Genomic DNA, 16,407 nt, shown 5'->3' on the forward strand with positions numbered 1-16,407 from the left:
TCAGTTGGAAATAACATGGACAACAACAATAATCCTAAAAGGTCATGGTCTTTTCGGAGAATTACAAGAAGTGAAGGCAAATGGTTAGACTAGAACCATCACCAGGACCTCAGTACAGGGTCACATTAAGAAGGTGGAATTCTATTATGTGGAAGACCACTGAAGGATTTTAAGTAGAGGAAGAATATGGCTTCCCCAGTGCTCTCTCCCTGCCTCCCTCTAGCACAGAAGCCAGGAAGAATGAAAGCTCATGTCCCAAGCTGCCCTTGCAGGGAGACATGGCCTTGGGACACAGTTCCAACCAGTGAAGTATAAGAAGTCTAACTGTAAAAACCTCCGCCAAAGAGTTTTGATTTCCTCATGAATATCCCTCCTTTGCTGGCTCTGCCTTTCCCCCTCCTTCCTTCCTTGAATTTGGGCACGATGTCCAGGAGGGAAAGGCCAGGACTGTCCCAGTTACCCCGGCACTGACACGGGGGGCCGCTGCAGCTAAGGCTGTGCCATCTCTAGACGTCTTGCCACGAGAGAATATAAATCCCTGGATATTAATAACCATCTTATGTTGGGGTCACTTAAATATGAATGTCTCCCTGACTAGTAGAAGTTTTAAGAATAAAAAAACAATTAGATTCTGTCATTTACTAAAGGCTTACATGCAAGATGAAATGAAAAAGGCAACTACCAGACAGAAGCTGGGCAAATGCCACATTTTAGTTCTTAACAAATTAAATTACCGACTGCTGTTAATACACGAGTGTCTCAATCATCTTCCAAGAACTCTGCTGAAGACAGAGGGGAGAAAAGATCTCATGACACGTAGGTAGGAAAGAACAGAACAGAACTCACGACACTCAGGTAGGAAAGGTGAGACCTCCCGTTATTCAGAGGAGAAAAGAAAATGAGTCTTCAAGTCGTTACTTGGCAAATGTCAAAAAAGCTAGTTAAAAGGATGCTAATAACATCAATTTGAAAGAGGTCACAGTATTTGTAAACAACTGAAGATCATTAAATAGCTTAGAGTGATTTCCCATTTGAATAAAACATTTCACCTCTTTGCTACTTGAAATTTCAAATTTTAAAATATGTGACATGAAGTTCTATTAACTACAGAGGCTGTTTTCTTCAGAATCTCTGGATGAATAAGATAGACATGAGAGCCAGATGTTACTTGGTTGTATGAATGTACAGCTGACTGAATGACTGTATCCAGAGAATGGCACACTGTGTTTTTACCTCTGCCTTGCTCTTTGCAGTATTTTCAACAATAATCAAAAAGTAGATTAAAATAAACTAAGGGACTATATCAAACTAAAAAGCTTTTCTAGAGCAAAGAAAACCATCAACAAAATGAAAAGGCAGCCTACAAAATGGGAGAAAATATTTGCAAATCATATACCTGATAAGAAGTTGATATCCAAAATATACAGAAAAACTTACACAACTCAACAGAACAAAACAATATGATTCGATTTACAAAATGGACAGAGGAATTGAATAGGCATTTTTCCAAAAAAGACATACAAATGAGCAAAAGGTACATGAAAAGATGCTCAACATCACTAATCATCACTAACCATTACTTCACACCTTTTCAGAATCACTAGCATCAAAATGATGAGGTAAGTGTTAGAGAGGATGCGGAGAAGAAAGAACCCTTGTGCACTATTGGTGGCATTGTAAATTAGTGCAGCCACTATGGAAAGCAGTATGGAGGTTCCTCAAAAAATTAAAAGTAGAACTACCATACAATCCAGCAATCTCACTTCTGGGGCATACACCCAAAGGAAATGAAAACAAGATCTCAGAGAGATATCTGCTTTCCCATGTTCATTGCAGCATTATTTGCAATAGTCAAGATATGTAAACAGCCTAAGTGTCTGTCAGTGAATGAATAGAGAAGGCACACACACACACAGTGGAATATTATTAAGTCACGAGAAAGAAAAAATCCTGCCATTTGCAGCAACATGGATGGAATTTGAAGGCGTTATGTTAATCAGACAGAGAAAGACAAATACTATACAACATTACTTACATGTGGAAACTTAAGGGGAAAAACAATTAAATCAGATAGAGTAGAAAAGTGGTTGTCAGGGGCTGAAGGATGGAGAACTAGAGAAAGGTTGGTAAAAGGGTACAGACTTTCAGCTATAAGATAAATAGGTCTAAGGATGTACTATATAACATGATAACTAGGTAACTGTAGTCGATGACACTGAATTTAATAAATGAAGTTTGCTAAAAGAGTAAAACTTAAATATTCTTATTGAAAAAAAAAAGACTAATATATGAAGTCATGGATGGGTTAATTAACCAGATGATAGAATCCTTTCACAATGCATGTATATCAAATACCATTTTAAATATCATATAATTCTGTGTGTCACTTATACCTCAATAAAACTGAAAAACTATAGTATATATATCTTGCAACCTTATTAAATCATTATGGGACATAAATCAGTATCCAATGTGAATTCAGTAACAGTAAAGATGGACCACATGTGCAGAAAAAAATTTAATTTAAAAAAAATGAGCACCACAACTATAGAATAAAGAAATATGAGTTGAAAATATCTGTGTCAAAAAGTTAGGAGTTAGATTAAACCTAAGAAGAATGTGAGTCAGTAGCAAAATAAGGAGTTCAAAAAAGAATTGATTCCATATTCATTTATGTAGCCAGAAATACACAGCTCAGAGAAAGAGAAGTCACATGTGTTCTCTCCCTGAATAAATCAATCTTGGGAATACTAAGCTCATTTTAAGTGAGACACTTTGAGAAAGATATTGAGAAATGGATGCATGTCCAGAGCATCAAGGTCAAGATGGTGAAGAAAGGATCTGGAGACAAGGTATTCATGGGATGCTTGAAAGAGCTGCATCTGGCTGACCTGGGAAAGACAGAGCTGCCTCCATACATTTAAGAAGTTGAAACAGAAACAGATTCATAGACATAGTAAACAATTTTATGGTTACCAGGGGAAAGGGAGTGGGAAGGGATAGATTTGGGAGTTTGAGATTTGCAAATGATAACCACCATATATAAAAACAGATTAAAAAAAAAACAAATTTCTTCTGTATAGCACAGGGAACTATATTCAATATCTTGTAATAACTTTTAATGAAAAAGAATATGAAAGCAAATATATGTATATATATGCATGACTGGCACATTTTGCTGTACACCAGAAACTGACACATTGTAACTGACTATACTTCAATAAAAATTTTTTCCTAATTTTTTAAAAAGTGACACCTGATTAAAACTAGGAGGCTTCTGAAAACGAAAAGCAATTAGCACTATAAAATCACTGGCTACTGCAATCCCAACGATCCAAAATAGCACTCCTCCCCTCCCCGTATTTCCATAATTTCCTGGAGGAAGTTGCTTACATTCTGCAAGCCATTTTCTCCACCCTTACCTGTTACTCCTGCTCTCAGTTTTTTCTCATATGTGGCTCTGGTTGCCTCACCCTCTTCCTACAACTGTCCTAGATTCTCTCACCCTCAGCCACCCCCCTTTCATTGCACCATTACACCATGCTGTTACTGGCTTTAACTGAAACCTTTGGTTTGGTGAGTAACCTTTAAGGGCAAAATAACACAAAACAAAAAAGTATATAATTAAATATCAAAAACCAATGTTCTGTTAAAAAGAAAAACACAGGCCCAAGAAGGATTCATTTATGCCAGGCCATGCCACCAAATCCAGACTTAATATCTAGCCTAACTGAGGCTTCAACTCTCCTCGAAGGGGAATCTTAACTGTCAGCCAGGGATTTTCTGAGCAGTACCGATGAAACAATCTTGGGCCATCTCCCTCCCCCGAAAGAAGATGTGATAACCTGCCACGTAAATTCCTTTCTTCCGTAAGTGGTTACCTAAGCCTGAGATAATCTTTTTTGTTGATAATTTTCTTCTCCTGACCTTAAAAACCTCTCCCATTCTGTAGCCCTTTGGAGCTCCTCTCTACTTGCTAGATGGGATGCTGCTGGATTCACGAATTGTTCACTAAAGCCAATCAGATCTCCAAATTCACTCAGTTGAGTTTTGTTATTTAACAGTTCTTTGAGTTGATTTGCCTACCACCTGGGTTTTGGACACTGTTTATATTCTTGTTTCTTCTCTGAATCTCAGAACTGCAAACTCCAGCCTTTAGATCACCACTAGATCAAAACCAAGTTCCTATTCCTTTATGAAACTTTACTCTCTTTTACTCATATTCTCCCCTTCCATATGCAATAATGTGGGACTTGCTTTCATAATGTTTCAAAATTTGTCTTCCTAAAGAGAAGAGACTTCTAGCCATACTTCCATCTTTAATTTTTCAAAGAACTTCTTAAAACCTTAAAGGTTCTAGTCACCAGTTACATACAACGTGTGGGGGGGGAGGGGTGGTTAGGAGAGAGGTTTCCCACACTACCAAAAGCGCCAGCAGGGTGTCCAAGAACTCAACTCAGTTTGGACGCTATCTAGCCCGAGATCGTGACAGATTCCATAGGTCCACTTCAGATGCCAAAGGCCAACCCAAGTTGTCATCTGTGCTTTTGACCAACCCACACCACTCCCAGTATGTTATCTAAACCAACAGATCAGAAGTGCCAATGACTCCCATCCTGGGGTTCAACTACTACTTCCCCCCTTATCTGTGGGGGATCGTTCCAAGACCCCCAGTGGATGCCTGAAACCACAGAAAGTACCAAACCCTGTATGGACTAAGTTTTTTTCCCTAAATAGCCATACCTATGATAAAGGTTACTTTATGAATCAGGCACAGTAGGAGGCTAACAACAACAAATGAAAAAATAGAACAATTATAACTATATGCTTCAGTCAGAGTTACGTGGATGTGGTCTCTCTTTCAAACTATCTTACTGTGTAAATCTAATGCCTGTTCCATCTTAACAAAGCACTTAGCATGCACTGTGGCCATAACTTTTGTAGTCTGAGGTGCAACAGCAAAATTAGCATGAATTTCTTTTTCCTTCTTGATAATTTCACAGATAGAAGATTCGTTCTTACCATAGATCTTAGCAACCTCAGCATACAACTTTTTTTCTTTCCTTATTAAGTGAAGAGCTTTCACACTTTCACTTAAAGGAAGCACTTTCAGGCTTCTCTTTGGAACATCTGTATCACCAACTCTTGCGCTTTGGGGCCATCATTAAGAAAAGTACGGGTTACTTGAACACAAGCATGGTAATACCGTGCAGTCGATCTGATAACCCAGAAGGTGACTAAGGCTGGGCAGTGTATTCAGCATAGATACTCTGGACAGAAGATGATTCAGTCCCAGGCGTGATGGAACAGGACAGCACGAGGTATCATCACACTGCTCAGAATGCCACACAATTTAAAACTTATAATTGTTTATTTACGGAATTTTCCTTTTAATATTTTCAGACCATGGTGAAACCACGGATAGGGAGGGACTACTGTGACTTGTTAGTGCAGCTCACAGAACTCAGGGAAATGCCTTTATTTACTAGATTACTGGTTAATTATCCCAAAAAAGGATGTTGACCTTTAATAAATAGAATGGAAGGTATTTCTCCAGTAAAGATGGATTTATTAAGGATCAGCAGAGAATTGCAGTTCGGGATCTGCCATCATGGTGAGCCACACACAAGTCCCTGCAGAGATGAGAATAGTCTAACACAGAGGAAAGGAAGTTGAGAAGGCTGCAGTAAACAAAGAGTCCATGGCTTTTCACTGGCTTTTCATCGGCTGAGTCCCTGCCAGGAAAGAAGAGGTGTCTGTCTTCCTCAGGCTGGGCTCTGCTATCATCGCAGGGCATGGGAACTCTGTCTTCTAGTCTCTCAACTGTATTTAATTCAGGTTCCTGCTTATTAATACTTTACAGGGCTGTAACTTAGGGACAACCAGATGGAAGAGATACAGGGCAAGGCATAGGGAAAGGGTGCCAGTCTCTGTGAAGCTCCAAGTGTTCACCAACCCAGAAGCTCTCTGAACACGTCTTTTGGGTATTTTTCTGGAGGCTTTATTACTTGAGCATCATTGATTACATCATTGGCCATCGGCGATTGGTTCAACCTCCAGCCCCTCTCCCCTACCCAGAGGTCAGAGGGGTAGAACTCAAAGTTCCAACCCTCTACCTAATTGGCTTCACTTGCAACCAGCTCCCACCATGAGGTGAGGTTCAAAACCCACCTCATTAACATAACAAAAGACATCATTGTCTCTCTCATATCGTAGGAAATTCCAAGGGGTTTAGGAGCTCTGGGCCAGAAACGGGGATGAAGACCAAATACATATTTCTTATTATAAATTACAGTATCACAGACTTAAACTTTTTATTTAGGACTTCACAAATTACCAAGTTCTTAGAAGGGTTCAAGATCAACATCACTGTGTTCTCCTCCATCACTGTTTTTCTGAAAACAAAAGAGTAAATGGGTAATAGAAAACTGAGCCCCCTTCTACCTAAAGCAAACCCCAGGTGGGGTACAGCAATAATTTTTGTTGTTACATCAGGAAGAGCTTTCTAACTTTTGGTGCTGTCAGCAAAGGAAATGGGCTGATTGTTTAGATACTGAATTCCCCCACAACTGGATTTATTCCAGCACAGATGCCAACTTACTATTTGAGGTACTATTACTGGGTAGAAAGCCAAATGAAAATCTCATCCAACTCTAGAAGTGTCTGGTTCTATTAATTAGTTCCTTTAGCATTGATAGTAAAGCCCTAGAAATGCCCCTTGTGGAATGAGAACACCCCATAACACAGAAGGAAAAAAAAAAAGAAAAACAAAACAAGGTAAGGCTAAGAGGCTTCTGTCCCACTAATATTTTACCAATGAGTAAGACAAAGAACAGTGCACTCTGTTCATCTTTACTCAGTCCAAAGAAACTGTATTTTAATGAGAACCACCTCATCTACCTCTTTAAAATCCTCTGCTAATCTTTCAGTTTGGGTTAATGACATTTCTCACAAAGAACAACTCCAATCTTTGAACCACAGTTATCCAACTCAATTCAAATCCTTAAAGCCTTTTCTTCTCAGCTGTGTCTGATTCTAAGTAATTTCTCTAATTCTCAAATTAATCCTCATTAGTAGAAGACTCCTCTTTGGGGAAACCAAAGTCCCTTTCCTAATTATGATTGTCCACTTAAGTAGGGCTAGGTCTAATAGGTGGTTTTATTAAAAGAATTTTGTAGGATATCAAACTCTTTCTTTTTATATTGAGCTGAAATGAGTTGCCTGTGGCACAGCTGACACACCAATGTTCCCAGCTCAGCAATCGATGCATGTATCTACACAATGAATTTAGCTACAGGAATCACTGACAAGCCTAATAACAGTCAAAATTAATCAAAGTGGCATCACGTGTCAACGCATGTTCTACACTTCTTTTCTTGTGAATATAAAACGATGAGTCCAGACTTGGCATATTGGCGTTGGGAAATTCAAACCATTTGTGCCTTCATTAAAACATACCTCTCCATCAATTTTTGGGTAAATATTAACCACAGACGTTTTCATTATAGTCTGTTAACCACAATAGGTTTGAGGTAAAGACCATCTGTGTTGTTTTCTAGTCTCCTAAATACAGAGGCAGATTCTTCTCTAAAGTCATGGCTTGGCTACAGCCATCCTTCAGCCCCAGCTTCTGTATCAGCTTGACGCACCGAGATGTTGCCTTTCTTCCAGGCGCCCTTGTCCAGGACAATCCCAGTAAAGGCCTAAGAGTCTCTAAGTGTAGTTCTAGTCACATGGTTCCCGGTGAAAGTCATTCCACTAGGGATGAAGTTCAAGATGCAGCGAGGTGAGGCAGCCCAGGAATTCCCTCTGGTCACTGCTCCTTGAGGCACTCCCTCTGGGAAACTGACTTATCCTGTAGGTCATGGGGGAAATGTCCAAATGCCCTCAGAGTCCTAAAATGCTATCACTTAGCCCAAACATTCTGCAGGTTGTTTCAAACATTATGACCATTACTAAACTTCAAAACTTACAGATCCCCATTATTAAACCATAAATGACACCTGATTCACTCTCATCTTCTTTGGTAACTGTCATTATTAGGTTTACTCCACTGTGTTATTCTTTACTGACATGATAACATTTATTTCTCATAATAATCATACTAGGTGGTGATTTCTTTATCCTTTAAAAGATGAGAAAAATAAGGCTCAGGTTGGTTGCCTAAGATAACATTCTTGTAAGTGACAGACAGGATTCTAACCGGATCTGTCATACTCTGAATCTTCTGCTATTCCCAGTGTATCGCACTGTCTCCCATTTTAAGCACTAAAATATTCAAGCAATCAAGCGCTATAACATGGTCTTGTTATCTGTAAGTGTATCTCCACCTGCACTGAAACGTTTCAGAGACGTACTCTTGGGGCCAGTTGCTTCATTCCCTGTGGCATCTGTCACCTCATTCCCATTTCTTTAAGTACGTAGAATACAGAAAACAAAAGCCCCAAGACATGCCCTCCATTAGCAGGGACTAGACCCCAATCACAAATTAATCGATTATTGTTCTAGGCCACTTGAGAAGCATGGCGGGGAGGAGAAACCAGCCGCTGGCTTTCTAGTTCCACAAGCACTTCAGTGATCTTTAATCTGACAAGTCACTATTTTTGTTGTTATTTTTAGCATTATTGAGCTTTGTAAATTGTATAATGTATACACACCGTCAAAGAGTAATTTTCAAGAATATACTCAACACTGGCAAGTTTGTTATAAGAATGGTGTTATACACTTCAGGAAGCAACACAACCTTACTTAAAAAACCTTGGCTATATGTATTCAAGACTTAAGACATTTAAAGTGTTTATAACATTTGAACCAGTAATCCCACTTGTGGAAATCTATCACAAGGAAATAATCAGAAATGCCAACAAAAAATATTGCCACAGTATTATTTGAATAGTGACAAAGTGGAACAAAGAGGAAATGGTTAAATTATGGTATTCATGGAACTAAACATTGCACAGTCGTTATTACGCTATAAAAGTAGAGGGTAAAATTGCAGACTGTAGCACTTCGGTATCTATCTTTTTAATGGAAGGGATGCCAAAGTCAAAAGTGGTAGGACTGAAAAGCTAAAAAGAAAATAAATTTCACCTTCTAAAATTTTCTAGAAAGGGAAAAAAAAGGTGTGGTTATATAATGAATAAAAAATATGCTGAAAATTCCTTGTGAACAATTTTTGTATCAAGAACGTCTTTGAACGGTGGCTTTTAAATCCTTCCAGACCTAGCTTAGGACTCAGGGCAACTGGGATATTACAAAATGTCACTTACAGCTTTTTCCCTCAGTCCACTAGGATTTATTATAATCAAGTTTTACTGCATTCCATTAGCAAAAATACATGCCTAAGTGTGTGTTGTCTGGTAATTATACTCTGCATTTGGCCTGATACTGCTGCTTGCACCTGAGGCATGCACTGGTGGCCCTAAAACACGTGCCTTATTGATCCTCGCCATTAAATTTGCAATTATAGTGCTATCCAGACTATCGGGCCCCTGGAACCCAGTAGCCAAACCATCTGAATCTAAGAAAAAGAAAGTGCCCTTGTCCCTGATGCCATCAGTTGGAATCCTCACTCCCCACAAAAAAGAAACAAAGCTTAAGTGAGATTTGTATGAGTTAACTGTTGCTACAATACTACCGTTAACAAACTACACCCCAAATCAGCCTTCATTTAGTTCACAAGTCAGTGCAAAAGCAGTTTAGACTAGGTGGAACCCCTGCTATCAGCCGGACTGGCTTGTCCACCGACGGTCGGCTGGCTGTCAGCGGGGAGACCTGACTCTGTTCCTCGTGTCTCGCACATCCCTCCAGAAAGCTAAGACGGGTGTGTTCCCTTAAGCAATGCACAAGTGCAAGAGCAGAAGCAGCAGTTAACAAGCACCTTTTCAAATATCTACATACATCAGATCTGCAAATCACATGGCCAACCTCAGCATCCAGAGACAGAAAGAAACTTTACCTCTTTGGTGACAGGAACTACAAAGTCACAAAGCACAGGCCAGGGTGAAAGAAAGGGTAAAGAACTGGGGCCACTGATGCAATTAATCTGTGGAAAAGGTACATCTATATTCCTATTGTACTCAACTAATCTCTTTTCCAGCAAGAAGCTTCCATCAGTGCCACAGTGGCTCACATTGCCCCAGAGGTGATTTCTGTAATCTAAAGTAGGAGCGAAATTGGCCAAAATATAACTTTAAAAACAAAAATCCTTGCTACTCTTGTCACCTTAGACACTGTCACAAAATCCCCTAATTGGCAACCACTCATGGGTGAAGCAGAGTATATTGAAAGGTAACATTAAATATATGTATTATATATGTTATATAAATTAAAATATTAAAAGTAATATAATAATATATAAATAAATTAAATTGATTAGTTTAATTAAAATTATTACATTAAAAAACACAACCATTTGTAAATTAATCATTACTTTTATGCTTAGAAGAAGGAAAATTAAGGCTATGAATAAAACCAAAGCTTTTTCAACAGAATTTGCTGATCACTTCCTTCAAAAATAGTAAGTCTTTTCCTTTCTCTTACACTGATACGGTGCTATGCCTTTTATGGTCCCCAGGCAACTAAGCCTATATATCGATTGATCATCTATCTTTACTTCTAGACCAGACCTGTGTACAAGCAAGTCTCATGTACTCAGCACAAGACAGCTCTTCTAGGACATGAGCCTCCCCAAGGAGGGTAGCCCAGAACGGTGAAGGGTGAGAGCAGAAGCTGCAAAACCTTTTGATGTCTAGGTTCAGAAGGAACAGAGCATCCTTTCCACTGCATTTTACAAGGCCATTCCACATCCAAGGGGTCAGGAAATCAACTCACCCCCTGATGAGAAGAGTGACAAAGTAACATTACAAAGGGGTGTAAGTATTGGGATGGGAGAAATTACTGAGGTCATTTGTGCAAAGTTTCTATCCCGAATGGTGATAATCATACCCATTTCACAGTGTTAGTATAAGGATCTGAGAATAAAAGAAAAACATTTTATAGATTATGTACAATTAGAAATAACACATTCAATTCAAAAAGAAAATGCCCATGAGAATTTGATCCTGCAGATGGCCTACGTATAACCAGACTTACTAGATCTGACTAGTGGCTCAACACTTGCCCCAGTGACCCCTGCCATTCTCCCTACCCAGAACTGCCTTCTAAATCTGTGGGGTGGACTCGTGATTTGTTGTAAATATATATTCGATTGCATGTTTTTTCCATGATTTTGGCTCTGTCATTACCCATAGATTTTTACTTTAAAGTAAGAAAGAGAACTTCTTTCTCTATCTTATAGCCAGAGATGCACAGAGATGCAGAAAGTTTCTTTACTGAAATGACTGCTGCGTACGTACTTCAATTTGCCTTCAGAGCGTCTGTTCTTCCCAGTTCACCATTTACTGTTTTTTTAATGAAGTAAGACTTTTATCCCCTTCTTCAAGCCTAAGGAATATTCGTGGACAGCTTTCCCAGAGCATGAGCTTGTTTCACCACCACTGCTGTTGCTGCTGCTGCTCACCTGGTAACTCCACGGCTCGAACCCAGCTGCCAACCCAGCAAAGAGCAGCCTTTAAGCCACCACAGACTATGCAGAAAAACCATGATGCCTTAATGTAGTGGGTTGCTTTAAAATAGTGACCCCCAAACAGATGTCCAAGTTCTAATCCGTGGAACCTCTACAGATGATTTTATTTAGAAAAAGGGTCTTTGTAGATGTAATTAAGCTAGAATCTTGAGATAAGGTCATCCTGGGTTTAGGGTGAGCCCTGAATCCATGTATCTTTATAGGAAGAGAGGATACAAAGAGACACAGGGAAGAAGAGCATGGCTGGAGACAGAGGCAGATAGGCTTTATCCTGCCATGAGCCAGGGAATGCCTGGAGCCACCAGAAGCTAGAGGAGACAAGGAAGGGTCCTCCCCTAGAGCCTTTAGATGGAGTATGACCTGGGGATACCTTGGTCTCAGACTTCTGGCCTCCAGAGCTGCAACAGAATACATTTCAGTTGTTTTAATCCATCTAGTTTGTGATGATTTGTTATGACAGTCTTAGAAACTAATATACTTTACTCGAACATTCCCAAGATCCACACAAGCAGAAACCAACAGAATGGTCCCTGGACTTCAGTTGCCTGCCTTTGATTGAGAAGATGGCTTCTGTTTCCTACTGCCCCAGGTGTATCACTGAGTCACTCAATGATCCATCCCATCCCTCCAGGCAGGAGATACCCTGGCTGGGAGCCCAGCCCCTGCCTCCACACACACAAACCTGTCATTGTAACATTCCTGCTTCATGGCCTCTACTTTCTGAGCTGCTAACACACAAATGCTTATGACAAAATTGATTCTTTACTCCCCTTTCTGTATCTTATCAGGCAGGGAAATTTGGGAGTTCCCAAGGTTTAAAAATGTAAGTAGCTGAGGACGTTAGGTATTTTTGTGGGTGTGTGAGTGTGTGTGTGCATGCACATGTGAAGCTGTGGGCAGCAGATGTAAGGTTCCTGATAGATTACGTATTGGCAACTTGCTGTTGCAGAACCGATGACTCCAAAACTCAGTGGCTTAAACCAACAGAAATGATTAAATTAAGTATCCCAAGGACTAGAAAAAGCTAATCTGGAATTTAACAACTACTTTTAGAAAAAGTGAATGGGATACCCGTCCTCTAGAATATCCCCCATGATCTCTGCCTCCTGGCATTTATGCCTTTGTGCAGGGTCAAGGTTGCTGAGTGCAACCAGCAGAATTCTGTACAAGGGATGATATGTCACCTCCAAGGTGAGTTCTTAAAAGACATTGCTATTTCTGTCTCCCAACCCTCCTCTCTCTGATAATGTGCCCTGATACAGGCCAGCTGCCGTGTCATGAGGAAGGGTCCCTGTGGTGTTAGTCATCCTCCTTATTCCTACCCTCAAAGGGTTGGGTTATACTTTTTTTAATCCTGAGAATTAAAAAGAAGGTAAAACTAAACTTAAAATAACTATGATTCTTTCTAGTGTCTAACATTCTGTGTGGAGTAAGATAGACAATAATTAGAAGAAGAAAATTTCAGTTACTTTCCTAATATGACATTTTACATCAATGGATCATAAGACAGCATTCTTTACCAGCTAACCAGTTTCACTCTACAGATATTGTCTCATCACCAGAATAGATAGTAAGACAATATTTTCATTACTTACATGAGATACGGCACCAAATCAAGATGCATTTTAGAATCATTGTTAAAGAAGGGACAAGATTATACAAAGTAAATGCCTGACATCTCCAATGTTTAAAATAAACAATTCACAATTGTTAAGAGGACTCTTAATGATGTCTTCTTACAATGTTCTTTTCTTTGGGAAAAGCTTTGTAACATCCATCTGGATCTCAAAGGCAAATCTCACCCCTCACAACATAACCATCAAAGTCATAATTACCCAAGGTCACGCGGTAGCGTGTAGCAACTCTTTCCCTAACACTAGAATTATGAAGGTGTTCTGCACAACAATTTTCACACACAGAATTATAATTTTGCATCATTTCACTTTTTCCAGCAATCATTTCCTCACAAATGTAAATATAAAAGAAAGGAAAGAAATTCTATTTGGTATGCATATTCAACCCTCCATTTTTTTTAAGTACCTAACTACAAAGTAATTGGTAACATCTGTTGGCATTGATGGTTGTCATGATTTGTGTGGTACCTAAAAATTCACTATAACTAAAGAAAAAGAGCACATTAACTTTATTTTTGTTTAGATAGTGATTCCAAGAACGCAGCCACAGCGTCTGGGACTGTCACTAATCCGGGAGTCACTCAGCAGAAATATGGTACAATAACATGCGGTTGATACGCTGAAAATTACAGCTAGCCATAAAATGCTAATTGTTTTTTTATAAGTCTCCAGGCCATAGCCAACTGGATTGCTGCACAGCCACTGGAAATCTTGGATGGTTCAAAGCAAACTTTCAAAAGAAATTTATAAAAAGCAAAGCAAAACAAAAAAACAGGAAATGCGGAAACGATCTGGAGTCAGGGCTTCCCTTTAACACCAGCAAAGACTGTGAAGGTATGTCCTGCCTGCGGTAGAAAACACCAAACTAGCAGCTGCAGATAAATGATGTCTTAAAATTATTTCATCATTTATTGTGATATAAATTTTTTCCTATGTTGGCAGAGAGGAGATGGTGTTGTTTTCTGCAACGATAGAGAATTTGATCTTTCTTTTTAGATTACTCATCTAGTGCATTGATTATACGCATTTATGTATTTACTTATTTATTTATTTATTTATTTATTTATTTATTTATTTATTTATTTAGGGGGAGGAGGTAATTAGGTTTATTTACTTATTTTAATGGCAGTCCTGGGGACTGAGCCCAGGCCCTCCTGCATGCTAAGCACACCCTCTACCACTGAGCTATGCCCTCCCCCCATAAGCATTTCTAAGAAGGCCACAAGTGCCTTTTGCCGTTGGTACCCTCAGGGTAGCTATGTAACAGAAGGAGTGATTCAACACCACCGGTGATGGAGAATGAATTAGAAAAGGTCAGTAAATTGACAAGACTATCAAAAATTCTACGATGCCTTCCATTCTCTAGTAGCTTCAACAACGTGGATTTATTCTTATAACGTTCAATCTTTTTTGTAAGATCAGAGTATAGAGCTGAAGTCTCAGAGCTGTTCCCTGAACTTCATCTATTTTTTTTTCTCCTTAGTATGTATTGAGCACCTTCTATGTGCTTTCACTTTAGGGTGAAAGCTCCGACAGTGAACAAGAAGTTGTCACTATCCTTAAGATTAAAGTGTAGTAGAGACACCAGGCAGGGAAATGGGTATCTACAAGACAGTGTGATAAGCACTACAGGAGAGAGAGATGCAGTTGTGATGGGAACCCTGAGTTTCAAAGCAGGAAAGACTTCCCAGGGGAAGTTCATCTCAGAAGTAGGGGCAGGACAATTCCAGGTTTAGGTACAAGATCTGAGGGCAAGAGACAACCTGGTGTGCTAGGATGGGTGCAGTTCTGCACCAAACGGAGCAGAGTGAAGACGGCTGTTAATAAAAGAGTGATGTCAAATGAGCGAGATAAGAATGAAGAAGGTCCAGACAGGCAATAAAAAGATTTGTTGACTATAACCTTGCAACAAAGAGATGAGCTGTAACTAGTTAAAGGAGTGAGCAAGTTTATCAAAATCAGGAGATGAAAAGAGAATCATAAACTGGAGACATCCTGACTCCAGAAACTATAATTAAGAAATATCGCAGAAACGTCACAGACAATGATTCACAAATAAAATTTAAAGTTGTGCATTTTGAAGTAGAGGGATTATGAGAGGAGGCAGGAGAGCTAAAGAGAAACCAGGTCACAATAATAAGGAGTTAGGATTACATCTTGTGATGACAGGGAGGTACTAAAGTAAAGCAATAGGAGAAAACATAGGCGTAGCATATTTGCACCTTAAAAAGGACCACTGTGCTTGTTCCGTGGAGAAAAGACTAGAGGAAGACTAGATGGCTGGCAAAAAAAAAAAAAAGTTAATAAGATATTGCTGTTATTCAGGAGAAATATAATGGCAATCAGGACTATAGCAATGAAACAGTAATTACAACCGGTTTATGATGAGCACCCATTATGTGTCAGGAGCTCTTTTAAGCACTTCACCTGTGCTAATTCACTTACCCTTCTAGCAATGTTATAGAGGCAAATCCTGCTAGTACCTCACATGGCAAAAGAATTAATCCTCCACTCGGTATCAGACTTCAAAGTCTTAGGGAAATTCTAAGAATACATGATTTAGCAAAGGCCTTATCAACCTAATTAGGGCAATGAGGCGCAGGAAATCAGCTCGTACTGTTAAAAGATAAACTGAGGCATATTAAAATTTCAATAGTTTATTTGAGCAAAAATCTATTTGAAGCAGGCAGTACCAACCCAGAAGTAGTTAGGAGCACCCCACGGACAGCAGCCTGGGGAGAGACTTTTATAGAGAGGGGGCAGAAGCAGAGAAAAGACATTATTGATTGGCTGTAGCTTTAAGCCTTAGTTGGCTGTTTGTGACTGACTGACCTTCGGTTTCAATTTCGTAACCTTGAGGCTCTTACAGATTTAGATTCTAGTTTGCTTACATAGGCTGCCAGGGCATTAAAGCCACCCCAGGCTAATGGCTTCCTTGTATAATTAATTTAACAATATCAAATTACACACAAGAAATAATCAACTCCTTACTTCTTAAAGTTCCAACTTCAAAGGAGAATGGATTTCATACAGGAAAGATTGTATTCAATAGCAGTTCGTGCTGATTTAAACAAGCAGTTATTAACTTGCAAAAAAATCAAGTTCCCAACATACAAATAATTGATTTGGAAAGAAACCAATGAACTTCTTGTGATAAGGTATTTGAAGGAAGAGTTAGCTATTGAT

At 39.3% G+C, this 16,407-nt stretch overlaps 1 long non-coding RNA gene across 4 annotated transcripts in view; it reads right to left on the reverse strand.

Moving 5' to 3' along the window:
- LOC140698284 (uncharacterized) overlaps positions 1 to 16,407 on the reverse strand; it is a 249,092-nt gene that overhangs the window by 201,791 nt on the left and 30,894 nt on the right. The gene's annotated exons all lie outside the window — the stretch shown is intronic.

This window comes from Vicugna pacos, chromosome 9 (assembly GCF_048564905.1).
Source record: "Vicugna pacos chromosome 9, VicPac4, whole genome shotgun sequence".
In the NCBI taxonomy this organism is placed as follows: domain Eukaryota; kingdom Metazoa; phylum Chordata; class Mammalia; order Artiodactyla; family Camelidae; genus Vicugna; species Vicugna pacos.